Raw genomic sequence first — 17,261 nt, 5'->3', positions numbered from 1 at the left:
TTAAAACAGAGAGATGACTGCTTCAATCTCCCACCCACGCGGAGAAGCCCTTCAGACCAGATGGGATCAAGACTAAAAAGGGTGCTGGTGTTTGGAATGTTCTTTTCATCTTCTAGTATCTTTACCTCATTTGGGAAGTTTTGTTGTTGAACAATCTTAATCACAGTTTCAGCTGCTCTTTGTACTTCTTCAACAGTTACATGTTCGCTATGCTGTTGCTTTGAGCCTAGTCTCTTGATTCTTGCAATCACCTTGAGAAGTGTTATCCAAGAGGAAAACCGATTCAGGCGTTCGAGGATGTCATTACTGCTTTTGACTTCAGTTACAAGCACCTGAATTGTCTTTACTTCAGGATCACCGACAAGCAATTCTGTTGGAGTGCTGAGTGTTAAGTGTAACTCATGCTCCCAAAGAAACCTTGGTCCTTGCAACCAGTTTGTTGAATGAATATCTGAAGCACATAGACCTCTGGATGCATAATCGGCTGGATTTTCTGAGGTTTCAACATAATGCCACTGATTAGGATCACTGTTATCTCTAATCAGTTGAACACGGTTGGCAACAAATATGTGGAACCTGCGAGCATCATTATTGATGTACCCTAGTACAACTTGTGAGTCAGTCCAGAAAAATTCTTGATCTATCTTCATATCAAGTTCACATCTTAGCATAACACTGACTTTTGTAGAAACCACTGCTGCTGCAAGTTCTAATCTTGGGATACTTGTGATCTTTGAAGGAGCAACTCTTGCCTTTGCTATCACAAGACTGCAGTGGACTTCACCCTTGTCATTTATGTACCTCAGGTAAGAACATGCACCATATCCTACACAACTGGCGTCTGAAAAATGGTGCAGCTCTACTCGGACAACATTGTGGAAGTCAGCGGGATGATAACATCTCGGAATTGAGATCTCTTTCAGTCTCTGCAGATCATTTATCCATTTCTCCCACCGTGGCTTTATATCTTCTGGGAGAGGATCGTCCCACCCTATCCCTCTGTGACAAAGCTCTTGAAGAATAAGTTTTCCACTAAGGGTGAATGGAGCAATGAATCCGAGAGGATCGTAAAGTGAAGCAATGATTGACAAGCAGCTGCGACGGGTAGAAGGTTGATCCTTTAAGCCGATGTTAAAAATGAAGGTGTCATTTTTTATCAACCATTGAATGCCAAGTGCACGCTCCAATGAGGCTGGATCCAAACCATGGGGTTCGATGGCTGTTGCTACTTCTGAGGGACTCAAGCAGGCGAGAGCAGCTTCCTTGTTTGAGTTGAATTTGTGAAGCCGTAAGCCTCCCTGTTTGCACAACTCTTGTGACTCAATGATCAGTTTTTTGGCTTCCTCTACTGATGGAACGCTAACTAAGCCATCATCCACATAAAAGTTTTTCTCAATAAATGTGGCTGCTTGAGGATAGTTAGTCTTGTGCTGCTGTGCTAGATGCTTTAGTCCAAAATTGGCACATCCTGGAGATGAAGCAGCTCCAAAGAGATGAACTCCCATCCTGTACTCCTGTGGTTCTTTCTCCAAGTCTCCTCCTTTCCACCAGAGGAATTTAAGATAATTTCTGGATTCAGGAGTGACAGAAAATTGGTAAAACATTCTTTCTATGTCACAGATTATTGCTATGGTCTCTTTCCTGAAGCGACATAGCACTCCTAACAAAGGATTGATTAAATCAGGCCCAGTAAGCAGTGTGTCATTAAGCGAAACACCATGGAATTTGGCTGAACAGTCAAAAACGACTCTCAGCTTATCTGGCTTCCTGGGATGGTAGATGCCATGATGTGGAAGGTACCACTCTGTTTCTCCCTCAGATGTTGAAGGGGCAGGCTCTGCATCACCCTTATTTATGGTTTCTTCCATGAATGTTTTGTATTGCTCGTAGTATTGTTTGTTGGCCTTTAATTTCCTCTTCAGACACTGCAGGCGAACTTGGGCTAGTCTTTTGTTGTTTGGTAGGTTAGGTAGACTGCTGCCTTTGAAAGGGAGAGGCATTTCGTAATGCCCATCATCTTTCTGTGTGATGTTGTTGCTGAGAAACTGTATAAAATTAACATCATCTTGAGACACATATTTATCTTCATAGCTTCTCTCCATGAAATCTGATTCTAAGACCTTTAAAATGTCAGTCGTCGATGGGATTGCTAGCTCCTTTACTGTGAGCCGATGCACAAAGCTTTGGCTTCCTTGTCTGTCTAGGTGGGGGTTTGATGAGCCTATTATACTCCATCCTAGTTCTGATCTTTGTGCAAAGGGTTGGTTTTTGTCACCTGTTATGACTTCTAGTGGAGCTAGGGCAGCTGGACAGTCATATCCAATGAGAAGCCCTACATCACAGTCTTGAATAGGTGGTAACTTATCTGCCAAGTTTCTGAGATGAGGTCACATCAACGCAGTTTCCTTTGTTGGGATATAAGACTTGTCTATTGGGATGAAGTCTCTGCTGTAAGCTTGGTGTAGTTGGATATAACTCTGAATTAAGTCCTCGAACTTGTAGACCAAGAACACTCTTGCTGGAAATAATTGTGTCAACAGCAGTCATAGTACTGAGTTTCAACTTTGTTGGATGGAAATCCACATTCAGTCTGTCAATGACATCTTCTAACACAAATGTTGAGTCACTCTGTGTGTCCAGCATTGCATATGTTAGTATTTCTTTGTGCGGCTCTTGTAATGAAGACACAAGTACTGGTACAATACTGGTGGTGGCAGAAGCATGCTGTGTTGATGTATGGGACACGACTCTGTGTGTTTCTTGACTAGCATGTTCTTCTGTGGAAGTGGAGCTATTTGTTGTTGTCTCCACAGGTCTTTCCTTCCTCTCTTCATGTAAGCAGGTTGGATGACGACGTCTGCATATATTGCATGTGTGTCGTCTCTTACAATTCTTTGTCACATGACCTTTTCTCAGGCACCCAAAGCAGAGCCGATTTTCATGTATGAATGTCCTTTTGTCTTCAACACTTTTTGATGCGAAAGTAGGACACCCGGTGATACTATGGGTTTCACTTTTACATGCATAGCAAGGTGATTTTGGTTCACAGCTATTTGTATCTTGTGTCTCATGACTGGAACCTTTTTGTGCATTTGTGTTGAACGTTTTGGCTCTTTTTGGGTTTCTGTCAGCTGGAAACTTGACATTTCCTCCTAACAGGGGTGAGGTGATGGAATTGCAGGCTATTTTTGCCTCTTTGCGTAAAAACTCTGTGAAGCATTTAAAATTTGGATAATCACCTGATCCATCAAGTTTCTCTACGACTATTCGACTCCATTTGCGAACAATCCATTCAGGCAGTTTTGTGAGCAATTTATGGTTCTCTTCACAGTCATTGAGGATAGCTAATCCCTTGACATGTGGAATTGCTTCTTTGCAGCCTTGGAGGAAGTCAGAAAACTCACGCAGCGCAAGTGAGTCATTTGCGTTGATCTTTGGCCATCTTGCAAGCTTGTCACGAAAGGCTTTCTGTATAATAAACGCATTTCCATATCTGTCTTGTAAGACTTTCCATGCTTCAATGTATGCACCTTTTGAGTCTCGATAAAAGAAACCTTCAACAGCTTTGCGTGCTTCTCCAGCAAGATAATTTCTGAGATAAAACATCTTCTCACTTGCTGGGATGGGCTTTCTGTCAATAAGAGTCATAAATGACATCTTCCAATCAGTAAACCTCAAAGGATCTCCACTAAATACTGTGGGCTCAGGGACTGGCAAGCGACTCATACTTAATGAGCTGGCAAATGCTTCAGCTAGATTGGATGTTTCTGGATTTATTGTCACCTCAGGAGATGATTGGTAAGGTTGGAATGATGCAGCATCTGGATTTAAGCAGGGTTTAGCTCTAGAGAAGACAGGGTTAGTTCTGTAATTAATATCTTCAATTTCTTCAACATTGTTTTCACAGTGCTCAAATTCCTCATATGCTCTCACACGAGCTGCTGCTACAGCTATTTCCTTTTCTTCTTTTAACCGTTGCAGTTTTGCTCTTTCTTTTTCCAGTTGTTGTTGCATTTCCACTTCCCTTTGCTTCATTTCTGACAGCATTTTTGACTCTTTAAGTTTCCACTCATTTTCTAATTTTTGGAGTTGTGCTTGCTGTGCTTGAATTTCCTTTGTAGCCTTTGATTGCTCCACCTTAGCAGCAAGCTCTGCTTGTGCATCTGCCTTGCTGTTATTAGAACTAGATGAACTGGAATGTCTGCTTGAACTCTCTGATGACTTCGATGAGTTTATGGTTTCAGTTTGAGTGTGACCAAAGATGGATCCATATTCATCTTTGTTTAATGTTTCTCTTACTTTCTTTCTCAAGATGACTATTATAATCTTTATCAATAGTGTCTATACGATTGTTTATGAGGTTGCAGATTTCTTTTGTGAGTGTAACACAGGCTTCCATCTTTTTGACAATCTCTGCTGTGGTGTTACTGTTACGTAGAATGGGTTCGTACTGCAGTCTTACAGCATCATACTCTGCTTGAATGCTTTCCTGTAAATTATTGAGTTCTTCTAATGTACAGAGGGCCTTTAGTTTTTTCCTAGTTTCTCTTGCTACCCACTTCCAAGAATCATAAACTTTGTTGAACGCTTTCTCACGTTTTTTGTTCTCTTGGATGAGCATCTCTTGGCCTTTTTCTGTTAGTTTTCTTTCTCTGGAACTAGACAGCATGTCAACAGGATTTTCTGTTTTCTCTGTTGGAAGTGACATTTTACTTGTTTTCTGTAACTTCTTTGGGTTCACAGAAGACCTTTTAACTATCCCTTGACACTACGCCAATTCAGTTATGCTGTGAGCTTGTCCTTGTGATTGTCCGTTTTAACTTTATGCTTTATCTTGCCTGTGTGAGATCATTGGTGCGAGAGGAGACAGCTTCGTTTCAGATGGGATGGTGTCAGTTTCACCGCAGAAAGATCTGGTCTCTTGCCTTGAGTTTTCACTGTAGCAGCCTCTCGGATTGAACAGCCAGACGCAGGGAGTTTCAAACGGGTGCAATTTAATCTCAACCTTTCTTTCCATTGACACCGTGAAAACTGTAGCACAAAACAAAAGAATACAGAACGGTTGGACATACTCAGCTCTTGTATAAAATCAAAATATCAATATTCAGTTATACACAAAAAATACATTATGTCCTTTAACTCATTAATATACAGTTTCGTTTATAAACCACGACATTCTACTGTTTCTTAAATAAACCTATAACATTTCTTATTACAAATCACAATTACATATATTTATACCTCATTCTGCTTTCCGAGGGCGCTATTTTAAAGATTTTCTCCGGGTTTCTTTATAATCTAATGTTTCGTCTCGCAGGGTGTTGCTAGGTAACCACAGAATAAACAAAGAAGAAATCTACCGTTCTTTAAATGAAAGCATAAATTAACCACTAGGAGTCACTGTTGGACCAATGAACAAGGAGAATTTTCCAATTAAGCAGTTATTTACAATAGATATATAGCTGACTGTATATATACAGTCAGCTACATATATATATATATACATACTGCAGCAGAACCCTCAAGCTCCCAGGGCTCAGAGGATGAAAGAGACCACCTGCGGAGGGTGAGAAGGGAATTTATATATATATATATATATATATATATATATATATATATATATATATATATATATATATATATATATATATATATATATATACACACACTGCTCAAAAAAATAAAGGGAACACTCAAATAACATCCTAGATCTGAATGAATGAAATATTCTCATTGAATACTTTGTTCTGTACAAAGTTGAATGTGCTGACAACAAAATCACACAAAAATCATCAATGGAAATCAAATTTATTAACCAATGGAGGCCTGGATTTGGAGCCACACACAAAATTAAAGTGAAATGTTCCTCTTTTTTTTAGCTATATATATATATATATATATATATATATATATATATATATATATATATATATATAACATTACACAAACAATTATCACAGTTAACAATTTAAGTCATTGATAGAGAAAATTTTCACTCCTCCACCAAACAATCAGATCAACCCCAGCAGCTGCTTCTGCCTGTTAATCACTGCAGGAGGCTGACTGACAAGGAAGAGGGTCTAAGCAAAAATAAATACATAAATAAATATACAATAGATCTATCATTCACATAACCTAGATCTGCGAAAATTAATTTAGCAAAAAATAAATTAATCTAATGGTTAATAGGCTCCAACATATGTGAGTAGAGCTCATCACATTCCTCCAATGAAACTTTAATATCTATCCATCTTCCTACTCGTGTCTCTATCTTAGCAAGAGTTTGACTTCTCAGTTTAGCATAACTGTCAGGTTTTGGACTTGAGACTACAGGTAATGTCGCTACTGAGAGGGTGGTGAAACTAGTGTATGACATGAGGAGGGTGACGATAATGCATTTTACGTGACAGGCGGCAACCCCAGTCTATACTATAAAAATCTGATTAAGATTAGAGCCCAAATACGGCGACGTCGGAAGCGGAGGGGAGGTGTGCTGGAAGGTCGGAGGGAGACGGCTGGAGGAAGAAGGCGGAAAAACAAATTGCAAATTGAAATTGTAAAAGGCGGATTGAGCATAAACTGGTATGTGAATGGTTTGGGTGGTAATGGAGATAGGAGATGAGGAAGATATGGATTTTGATGGGTGGACGCCAGTGGGGAGAGGAAGAGGGAGAGGACGTGAAAGAAACAAAAAAGACGAAGGAAAGGGAATGGGTGAAAGTCAAGGAAGTAAACGAGAACTGGAAGAAAGTAGCTCAGAGGAAGAAAGGATAGTTAGGAGAAAAGTTGTGCGAGAGGAATTTAAAATAATATTAAAACTGAAAAATGAGGAAGGACAAGATAACATTAGCCCCATTGTGGTGTCAAGAGAAATAAAAAAGAAAATTGGAGAAGTTGAAATGGTAAAGATGTTGAGAGATGGGAATCTGTTGGTAGTTTGTAAAAACGAAGAACAAAAGAACAAGGCTCTAAACGTGGAGAATATTTGTAAAAAGAATGTGTTGGAGAAAAGAATCATTGGAGAAAATAAAAAAACTAGAGGAGTGATTTATGGGATCCCTCTGGATGAAGATCTTGATAAAATCAAGAAAAGTGTAGTTGGTGCCAAAGTGAGTAACTTAAAGAGACTGTCCAAAACAATAAACGGGGAAAGAGTGGGGAGTCTGTCAATACTCATGGAATTCGAAGAGAAAGAATTACCACTAAACATCAAAATAGGTTATCTCAGTTTTCAGGTCAGGCCTTATATCCCTCCACCACTTCGTTGCTTTAAATGTCAAAGATATGGACACATAGCAGCAGTTTGCAAAGGAAAGCAGAGATGTCCAAAATGTGGAGAAGATCACAAATTAGAAGAATGTAAAGAAGAAGTACAAGAAAAATGTTGTAACTGTGGAGGGAATCATAGTTACATTTGGAGGATGTGAAGTCAGGAAGAAGGCAAAAGAAGTCACACAGATTAAAATGACCAAAAATATAAGCTATGCAGAGGCAGTTAAAAATGTGAAAGAACTGAAAATAAGAGAGGTTGAAAAAACGAGGCAAATTCCACTGCAAAGTGAGATACAGACAGAGGAAAAGGTTGTGATACCAGTAGAAAAACTAATATTATTCATGGCATATGTCATCAACTGTACTGACCAAGCCAAGAATAAAACGGAGAAGATTAAAATTATAGTGAGGGGAGCTGAAAAGTTTTTGGGGTTTAAAGAGGGATCATGGGAGAGCATAAACAAAAAATTGGAGGTAGACAGGAAGCCAGGAGCATCTGGTGGAAATAATTCATGTTAATAATACAATGGAATGCAAGAAGTTTGATTGCTAACGGACAGGAACTTAAAGGATATATTGATAGTCTTGAGGAAAAACCAGAAATTATTTGTATTCAGGAAACATGGCTAAAAGAAACGTTAGATTTTGTGATTAACGGATATGGTAGTGTAAGAAGAGATAGGCAGGAGGGAGGAGGAGGTGGATGTGGTATATTTGTAAAAAAAGGGATACAATATCAGGTTTTAGGGAAAGGGAAAGAACTTGAATATATAATAATTGAAATTTGGGAACAAGGTGGTAAAGTTAAAATAATAAATTTTTATAATCCATGTAAATTATTATCAATTGAAATAATGGAGGAATTAACTGAATATTTGGAAGGAAATGTAATTTGGTGTGGGGATTTTAATGCTAATAGTACATTACGGGGTAAATGTAATGATAAAAATGGGAAAATAATAGAAGAATTAATAGAAAGTAAAAATCTTGTATGTATTAATGATGGGAGGGGAACTAGACTTAATATAAGAACAGGGATGGAATCAGCTATTGATTTAACAATAGTCTCAAATGGGTTAGCTAGTATTTGTGAATGGATCATTGATAAAAATACAACAATAGGTAGTGATCATTATCCCATTACAATAAAAGTAGGATTAAATATAAATAATAAAAGTAGAAAGGTCAGTAAAAAATGGGATTTTAATAAAGCAGATTGGATTAAATTTAGATTTTTAAGTCAAATAAAATTAGAAAAAGTGGATATGGAAATGAATATAGATGAAATAAATTTAAAAATTTGTGAGATAATCTTGGAAGCAGCAGATAAATCTATGAAGAAAGTAGGTTGTAAAAATTCAAGGAAAATAGTACCATGGTGGACAAATGAATGTAAAGAAGCAATAAAAGCAAGAAACAAAGCATTTAAGGTATTAAGAGGTAACTCAAAGTATGAGAATTTAATTGAGTATAAAAGAAAGCAAGCTATGGTAAGGAGAATAATTAAGAATGCTAAAAGAGAATACTGGAGAAATTTTTGTAGCACAATAGGGAAGGAAACAAAAATAGAAAAAATTTGGAGAATGATTAGAAGAATGAATGGCATTAAAAGAGAATTTGAATATCCTATATTAAAAGTAGATAATATAAATATAATTAAAGATGATGATAAAGTAGAAATATTGGCAAGAGCATTCAGTAAAATCCACAGTTCAGACAATATTAGTGGGGAGGGTAGAAAAGGAAGAGAAAATACAAAACTCAAATATAAAGATGTGTTGCGGAATGAAGAAGAAGCAAATAACTTGTTAAATGTTGAATTCACAAAAGCTGAATTGAACTCTACATTTACAAAACTTAAAAATACAGCACCAGGTAAAGATAAAATATGGTATAGAATGATAAGTCAGCTCAGTGAAAAATCTAAAGAGATAATATTGAAATTATATAATAAAATTTGGGAGGAGGGGAAATTACCAATGGAATGGAAAGAATCAATTATAGTACCAATAGCAAAACCAGGGAAAGATAAATCAATACCAGAAAATTATAGACCAATAGCTTTAACATCAAATTTGTGTAAAATAATGGAAAAAATGATTAACAATAGACTAGTATATTATTTAAATAGCAAGGGGTATATAGTAAATTATCAAAGTGGATTTCGAAAAGGGAGGAGTACTAATGATCCAACATTATGTCTAGAGCATGAAATTAGAAAGGCACAAGTAAATAAAGAAAATGTGGTAGCAATATTTTTTGATATAGAAAAAGCGTACGATATGATGTGGGTAGAGGGATTATTAATTAAATTATATAGGTTGGGCATTAAAGGAAAGATATATCAATGGATTAGAGACTTTTTAATAAATAGGAAAATTCAAGTTAGAATCGGTGAAGTAACATCAGGAGTATATAGAGTAGAGAATGGTACACCACAGGGGAGTATAATAAGTCCGTTATTGTTCTCTATTATGATAAATGATATTTTTAAAGGTATTGATAAAGAAATGGGATGTTCACTCTTTGCGGATGATGGAGCGGTTTGGAAAAGAGGGAAGAATTTAGATTTCATTGTTAAAAAATTACAAGATGTTATTAATGAGCTAGAGAGATGGGCATGGCAATGGGGATTTAAGTTTTCGGTTGAAAAAACAAAAGTAATGGTATTTACTAGGAAAAAAATAAACAGGGAAGTAAAATTAAAATTATATAGTCAAGAGTTAGAGCAAGTAAAATGTATTAAGTTTCTAGGATTATGGTTTGATGATAAACTAAAATGGAATGTACATATTCAGAAAGTTGTTGATAAAAGTAAGAAAATTTTAAATATTTTGAGATGCTTGGTTGGCAATGATTGGGGAGCAGATAGGCAATCTTTGAAACAGGTTTATACAGGTATGATAAGAGCTAACATAGATTTTGGTTGTATTGTTTACGGTTCAGCAGCAAAAGTACATTTGGCTAAATTAGATGTAATACAACATCAAGCATTAAGATTGTGTTCTGGAGCATTTAAAACCACACCAAGAGCAGCAATGGAAGTAGAGATGGGAGAAATGCCATTAGAATTAAGAAGATTAAGGTTGGAATTAAATTATTGGTTAAATTTGCAAAGCAATAATTCAGATCATCCAGCTATGGAAATTTTAAAACCATGTTGGGAAAAAGAAACAAAAGAAATGGGGAGTCTTGGATGGACAATTGAAAACAAAATAAAAGAATTTAACATGAATAGTCTGGAAATTAGTCATACAACACCAACATCAGTAATACCACCATGGATTTTACCAGAAGCAACAGTAGATATGACAATCATGGAAAAGAAACAGGATAAATCTTTCATCATTGATAGTAGTTCAGTACAGGTACATTTAAACAATTACTATCAGTATATTCAAATCTATTCAGATGCATCAAAAATAACTGGAAAAGTAGGAATAGCGTTTGTAGTACCAGAATTCAATATAAGTATAGGAAAACGAATTACTGACGGATTATCAGTATACACAGGAGAAATGATGGCAATTTTATTGTCCTTACAATGGGTAGAAGAGATAAAACCATTAAAAACAATAATCTGTTCAGATTCAAGATCTGCATTATTAAGTATTAAAAACAAGCAATCGGATAGTAGAATGGACATTTTATTAGAAATATTTCACACATTATATAGAATAAAAAATATGGGTGTGATAGTTACTTTTGTATGGGTTCCAGCACATATTGGAATAGAAGGAAATGAGAGGGCAGATGAAATAGCAAAAGGGGCAATTCAAAATCCAATTAGCATTAAAGTTAAAACAAGTAAAGCTGAAGGAAAGAGTATGGTCAAGGAAAAACTGATGGAAAAGTGGCAGAAAAGGTGGGATGAAGAAATAACAGGAAGATGGTATTATAAAATTCAGAAGAAGGTTGAAGAAAGAAGAAAGGGAAAAAGAAATAGAAAAGAGGAAAGGGTGATAACCAGGATAAGATTTGGGCATACAGGACTTAACTACTCACTTTTTAAAATTCAAAAGCATGCAACTGGTAAATGTGAGTATTGTGGAGAATGGGAAACAGTAGAACATGTTATTCTAGAATGTGATAAATACGAAAGAGAGAGAAGATGTATGAAAAAAGAGTTTGAAAGTATTAAGGAAAAGTTTATTTTAATAGATATTTTGAGGAAGAGTTTGGAGAGCAAACATATACAAATAGTTATTAGATTCTTAAAGAAAACTAATATTCAGTAGAATTTGATAGAGTAGACATAAGAGTTAATGTGTGGATGGGTGTATGTATGAGTGTATATATAGGTATATATATACAGAGAGAGCGTTAGACCAACGCGAGCCACACTCCATACCAGTAAGTGGCGGTAATGCTACTAGTAAGTTTGTTGCCAACCGCCAATAAACACAACAAGAAGAAGAAGAGCCCAAATACGTTCTATTTCCAAAACAGAAAGGCTACGTAATGTTAGCCAGCTAACAAATTACTATTGCTAAGTAATTCCCAGTAAGTCAATATTTAAAATGCTTTTCTAAACAACTGTTGGAAAATGTCAGTGATTTTAGTGAAACTTAACACAGCACTGACAGGCAGGGGTGTATATGTTTCCTAACTGTGGCTAAAGCAGCTGCTAGCTGGTTTATTCTCCGATCGGAGGCTGGTTTCTTTAAATACAGTTGGAGAATGGTAAATTGACAATGACTGATAACGGCTAACACTTCAATACTGTTTTATTAAAGTTAATACAGAAAGTGAACCTCTAAACGTTACAGCACTGACAGACAGCGGTGTAATATATGTTCCCAACTGTGGCTAAAGCTGCTGCTAGCTGGTTTATTCTCCGATCGGAGGCTGTTTATTATATACACAGTTAGAGAATGGTGGATTGACAATGAGTAATAACGGCTAACACGTAAATGCTGTTGTAATTAACCTTACCTTTTAGTATATCTTTAAGCTAATGAGTATCCGTGAATTTTTCAGTCAGGTTTCCCGAGGCAAAATCACACCAGAAGTAAAGATACACCTCTTCGAGTTACGGCGCCCATTGTCTGACATCACTGTGAAAAGGGTCTCCAGAAAAACTTCCGGTTCAGAAGTAAAACGAGCTCTAGTCCAATCAGCGATTCCTTACGTCTCCACTGGGACCTACCTTTTCCGTTTTCTTAATGTCGTTGTGTTTTGGTTAATGTCGTTGTGTTTTTCTTAATGTCGTTGTGTTTTTCTTAATGTCGTTGTGTTTTTCTTAATGTCGTTGTGTTTTCCTTAATGTCGTTGTGTTTTCCTTAATGTCGTGTTTTCGTTAATGTCGTGTTTTCGTTAATGTCGTTGTGTTTTTCTTAATGTCGTTGTGTTTTTCTTAATGTCGTTGTGTTTTCGTTAATGTTGTTGTGTTTTTCTTAATGTCGTTGTGTTTTTGTTAATGTTGTTGTGTTTTTGTTAATGTAATGATTTTGTAATTTGTAATTGTGCTTCGTTAATGTTGTAGTGTTTTGCACCTCAGGGCCACCGTAGTTTTACGATAGAACATTAATACCTAACCTAGTGTAAGCTTAGAAGTGCTACAATTGATGCGGTTCTAAAATGCATAATCAGAACTTCACATAACACAGAAGATAAGTGTGATAAGTAACCGTCAGAACAGAATTTTTATTTAAAGGCACCAAACCACATATATTTCCAGTATATTCAAACATTCAAAATGAATAACACAAAACCATTCCTCAGAGAACTGGTAAAAAAAATAGGCCTTCAAAGTCAATATATAGTTTCACTAACACTGGAATAAAAATTGAAGACTTTCAGTTTACAGCGACATAAACTGGGTTTAACTCATTTCTACAATATTATGAACATAACAGTTCTTAAAGAAATATCCATGCTTTGGTTATCACTAAACAAATCAAAGAAAAATTACTTCCAAAACCTAAAATTCAACATGGCTGAAATAATGTGGAATTCTAACAGGGTTTTAAAATGTGAACTATTAATGGTTTTCAAGAGTCCAAGTGGCACTTACTTTATTAGATGCAGATGAAGGCACTGTCCAACATGGAAAAAGAAAAGACAATATAATTTAGATCCTAAATAATATGGAAACAAATATTTCAAATAAAAGAAAAGGACAACAACTAACCTGAATGAGATGCCACTCAAAGTCCATCATGTTTTTGATGAAGGTGGAAACCTGAACATTGACCGTCACTTTTTCTTTTGAATGGTCTTTCCTGTGTTTTTGGATACCATCTTCCCATGACTGGCTTTTGTGCCCCTTTCTGGGTTAATCCCAATGAAGCGACTAAAAAACAAAATTAAAAATGGGAAAATTCCCGAGAATACAAATAGTGAGGCATTTTGAATACAGCTGGTACAATATATAAATAAAGCTGTTTTTAATTACGTAAAGAGAAAACATCACCACTTTTGTCAAATGTTAATCATAACTTGCTTTAAAACCATGTCATTGTAAAAAAAAAAAAAAAAAATACAGGAATGGTTTTACCGTTGAATGAACCAAAGTCTTGGCTGCCTCATTGGAGGCTGAAGATGAAGAAGATGGACAACACTGTGTTGTCTGGAATGTTGGCTGGACCCTCTCAAAGACAATATGGCCTTCAATGCTGACCATGCAGAAAACTGCTTGCCACAGGGACTGTAATAAACCAAGTCCTTAATTGGAAGAACATAAAACAAATCATCTTATTGATACAGTATGCATTTAAATGATCATCATAATAAATAATAAATTCTTGTGGCCTTTGGATGTAGGACGAAGCACATGAACCAACGGAAGAATGCCTGGTTTTCCCAGCCTGGAGGAACAACAGGATAAATAGCAGACACATTAGGATAAAAGAATACAGATTTTAAAGACAAGTGAGCAAAACTAACCAGACCCAACAACATACTTTGTCCACCCGGTTTACCCTGGAGAGCATTTTTTACCACCTACAACATAAAGCATAAAAATGTCAGAAATAATTACCATGAACACAACTCAGACAGTAGGCATTATAGAAATTAGTCAGCTTATAGAAACATTCTGGAGAGGATTTCTTCTACCAACCTGTCAGAAGAAATGTGTTGAAGTCATCATAACAGGCTTCAGTCACCAACATGAAGTACTAATGAAGAAAAAAGAGGCAGCCAATGTCATTATTTATGATTATTATTTATAGAGACAAAAACATTTTGGCTTAGCTTTGCTCGCATAGATCAAACCACCGGTCCAGCACAGCCACTCTCCCCATTATGCCGTCTATAGTCGAAAACTTCAAGAAAACGACTCCGCAGCTAAATAATGTTCACTCAAACTGCCTTTCTGACAGTTTTAATGTTTGTTTAACCACCCGACACCCCGTGCTACACCTGCTTGGCTAGCTTTAACTGCTAACAAAAATAATAACCAAGGGTGCTCACGTCAAGTCCTCGAGAGGTCCTGCAACTTTTCGATGCATCTTTACTCCAACAGACCAGAATCAGCTCCGAACGGACCTGCTAACCAGCTTTTCATTTGATTCAGGTGTGTTAATTGGAGCAGGGAAGCATCTGAAAGTTGCAGAATAGCAGCTCTCAAGGACTGGACTTGAGCTCCCTGTACTGAACAGTCGTACCGCGATATTCAAACAAATAAACTTACGTCAAGCATAAGTTGATACTGTTGCGCAAACAGAAAGTTAATGCATTCATTAAAAATAATCAAAATCAAAAACCAGTGATTCTTGAGAATAGGGACAAAACAGGTCCTATGGATAAAGCACAAAATCTGAATAAAATATACACAAAATGTAATTTTTTTCAAATATCTGACTAAACTAACCTGGGTCATGTGAGCACAACAATGTATGTTTTCCTGGTGTTTGCTGAATATTTTTTTATTTCAAACATTGTAGTCGGTGGATGATGCCTGTAAAATCCCTCGTCCAGGAGCAGAACTCAATAGTCACAGGTGTCAAACTCCAGTCCTCGAGAGCCGGTGTCCTGCAACTTTTAGATGTGCCTCTGCTGCACCACACCTGAATAGAATAATTAGGTCATTAGCAGGACTCTGGTGAACTTACCTACACAAGGAGGAGGTAATTAAGCCATTTCATTCCAGTGTTTTGTACCTGTGGTACATCTAAAAACTGCAGGACACCGGCCCTCGAGGACTGGAGTTTGACACCCCTGGTTTAAAACAATTAAAGAAATACAAAAATTATACATTATGACAATTAAGTATATAAATAATTATAAAAGTATCAATAAATTGAATTAAAAATAATTTGTAGATATTTTCCAACTCCGTTGACATTTGTCCCTAGTTTTTGTCAACACCTTCTGACATGAAAAGAATGTTTAAAAAAAAATAAAAAATCAGGCATTATTGGGGGGCACCAGAACTTCTGAGGACCCCATGACCTCTTCCTTTCTTTTCCTTTGCTAGGAGGGCTAGTTAGCTCTGGTTAGCTTATGTTATTCTTTAGTTTTTTCTTCTGTTTTATTCTTAAGTTGCTTGTCACAACCATGATGTGTCAACTCCATAAGTGACAATTTTCAAAACTGTGATGAAATTTTGTGAAATAAAAGCTTAAGTTTGGTATAATGTAAGGATTTCATGGACCTGATGAGCTACAATATGGCCTCCTTCAGAATAACATCATATAAATTGAGGTAGTTTGGCATTTCGTCAACTCCATCAGTTTTTGTGACTCTTTCAGTGAAATTGTTGACAAATCTCACTTAAATGTGCAATTAATTAATTTTAATGTATTTTACATAAATTGCTCACATGTATCAAGTTTTTCATTTTACTCACTAGTTTGTCACCACCTTCAGTTCTGGGTCAACTCCGTCAGATGGACTTTTTTGTTGTTTTTTGTTTTAAATAATATTTCTTTTGTTTCTTGAGAAGCATTTGTCTGTAAAATGAGTAAAAATATCACTAATAGGGTATTTTAAAAATCATTTTATATTTATTTTTGTCAGATGGTGATGACAAAGTTCTGGGTAAGGTCTATTAAAAATGTAATTTAAATAAATTTGCAACTGGGAGCCTGTACCTTAGCATATTTACATTTCCAAAACATTATTTGTCATATTTGCATACATAAAGTTGAGAAATAATTAAAAAAGGGGAAAATTAAAACCCATTTTGTCTCTATTCTCAAGAATCACATGATGATTTTAACATGGAACTTACCTTTTTTTTTTTAAATAGATCTTTACTGAAATACAGAATACATAACAGTATAAACGCAGCATATATTGTGGTATAATGTCCGCCAGGGAGTTACAAACATTCAGACAATACATCACCATTACATTACATAAATGCATTAAAGAGAGAACATTAAAAAGACAACATAAAGACCAAAGTTTTAATAGCTTTGGGGAACTTACCTTGATAAGCTCCAGACAAGACGCCATACTGCTGTCTCCCGGGCAAACACGTGACGTCACAGATACGTTGCGATTGTGGGGGTGTTCTGTCAGATCAGCATACGTTGTCAGATAGTCGTATGACTTAGCTTAGACATGTATATGCTGTCATTACCATATGATTTTATTTAATCATCAACATAGAATCATGACATAGATCATCATACACTTTGTTATTAACAGTTGTATGGCATCCTGACTTAGCGGTTAAGTAGGTTAATGAGTTTTACACGGGCGTGTGTTGTAGTTGACTGCAGCTGCAGCCAGACCTGCTTTAAATACACTTTGAACCCACGATAACGCATGTATATCTATCTAGTTATCATATTATGTGATATTATAGACAATTTAATGACTTATTTTCGTCATAACTTGTTGCGTATGCTGAACTGACGACTGTGCTGACGGTCTGACTTCTTAATGCGCATGCGCGGGCATGCGTACTGACTGCATGTATGATATTCTGACAGTGTATGGCAATCTGACAGAACACCCGCCTCCTCATTTGGTCCGGCCCCCTGAACAATACCAGAGAGCATTTAGTGTTTTTTTTTTTTCAACCACCAGGGGGG

At 36.2% G+C, this 17,261-nt stretch overlaps 1 protein-coding gene and 1 long non-coding RNA gene across 2 annotated transcripts in view; one reads left to right on the top strand and one right to left on the bottom strand.

The window, feature by feature from the left end:
- The window catches only part of LOC148156339 (uncharacterized), a 56,614-nt gene that overhangs the window by 18,244 nt on the left and 21,109 nt on the right, over positions 1-17,261 (top strand). The gene's annotated exons all lie outside the window — the stretch shown is intronic.
- On the bottom strand, positions 12,593-14,084 carry LOC148156340 (uncharacterized). The gene is made up of 2 exons (XR_015764547.1): positions 13,772-14,084; positions 12,593-13,567 (listed from the first exon to the last, which is right to left on the bottom strand). It is a non-coding gene; the product is annotated as an uncharacterized LOC148156340 (long non-coding RNA).

The sequence above is a fragment of the Poecilia mexicana genome, unplaced genomic scaffold (genome assembly GCF_051168715.1).
Source record: "Poecilia mexicana isolate PSO_F unplaced genomic scaffold, ASM5116871v1 scaffold_11, whole genome shotgun sequence".
NCBI lineage: Eukaryota > Metazoa > Chordata > Actinopteri > Cyprinodontiformes > Poeciliidae > Poecilia > Poecilia mexicana.
Note: the sequence above shows the minus strand (reverse complement) of the source record. Positions and strands in the feature narration are given on the sequence as shown.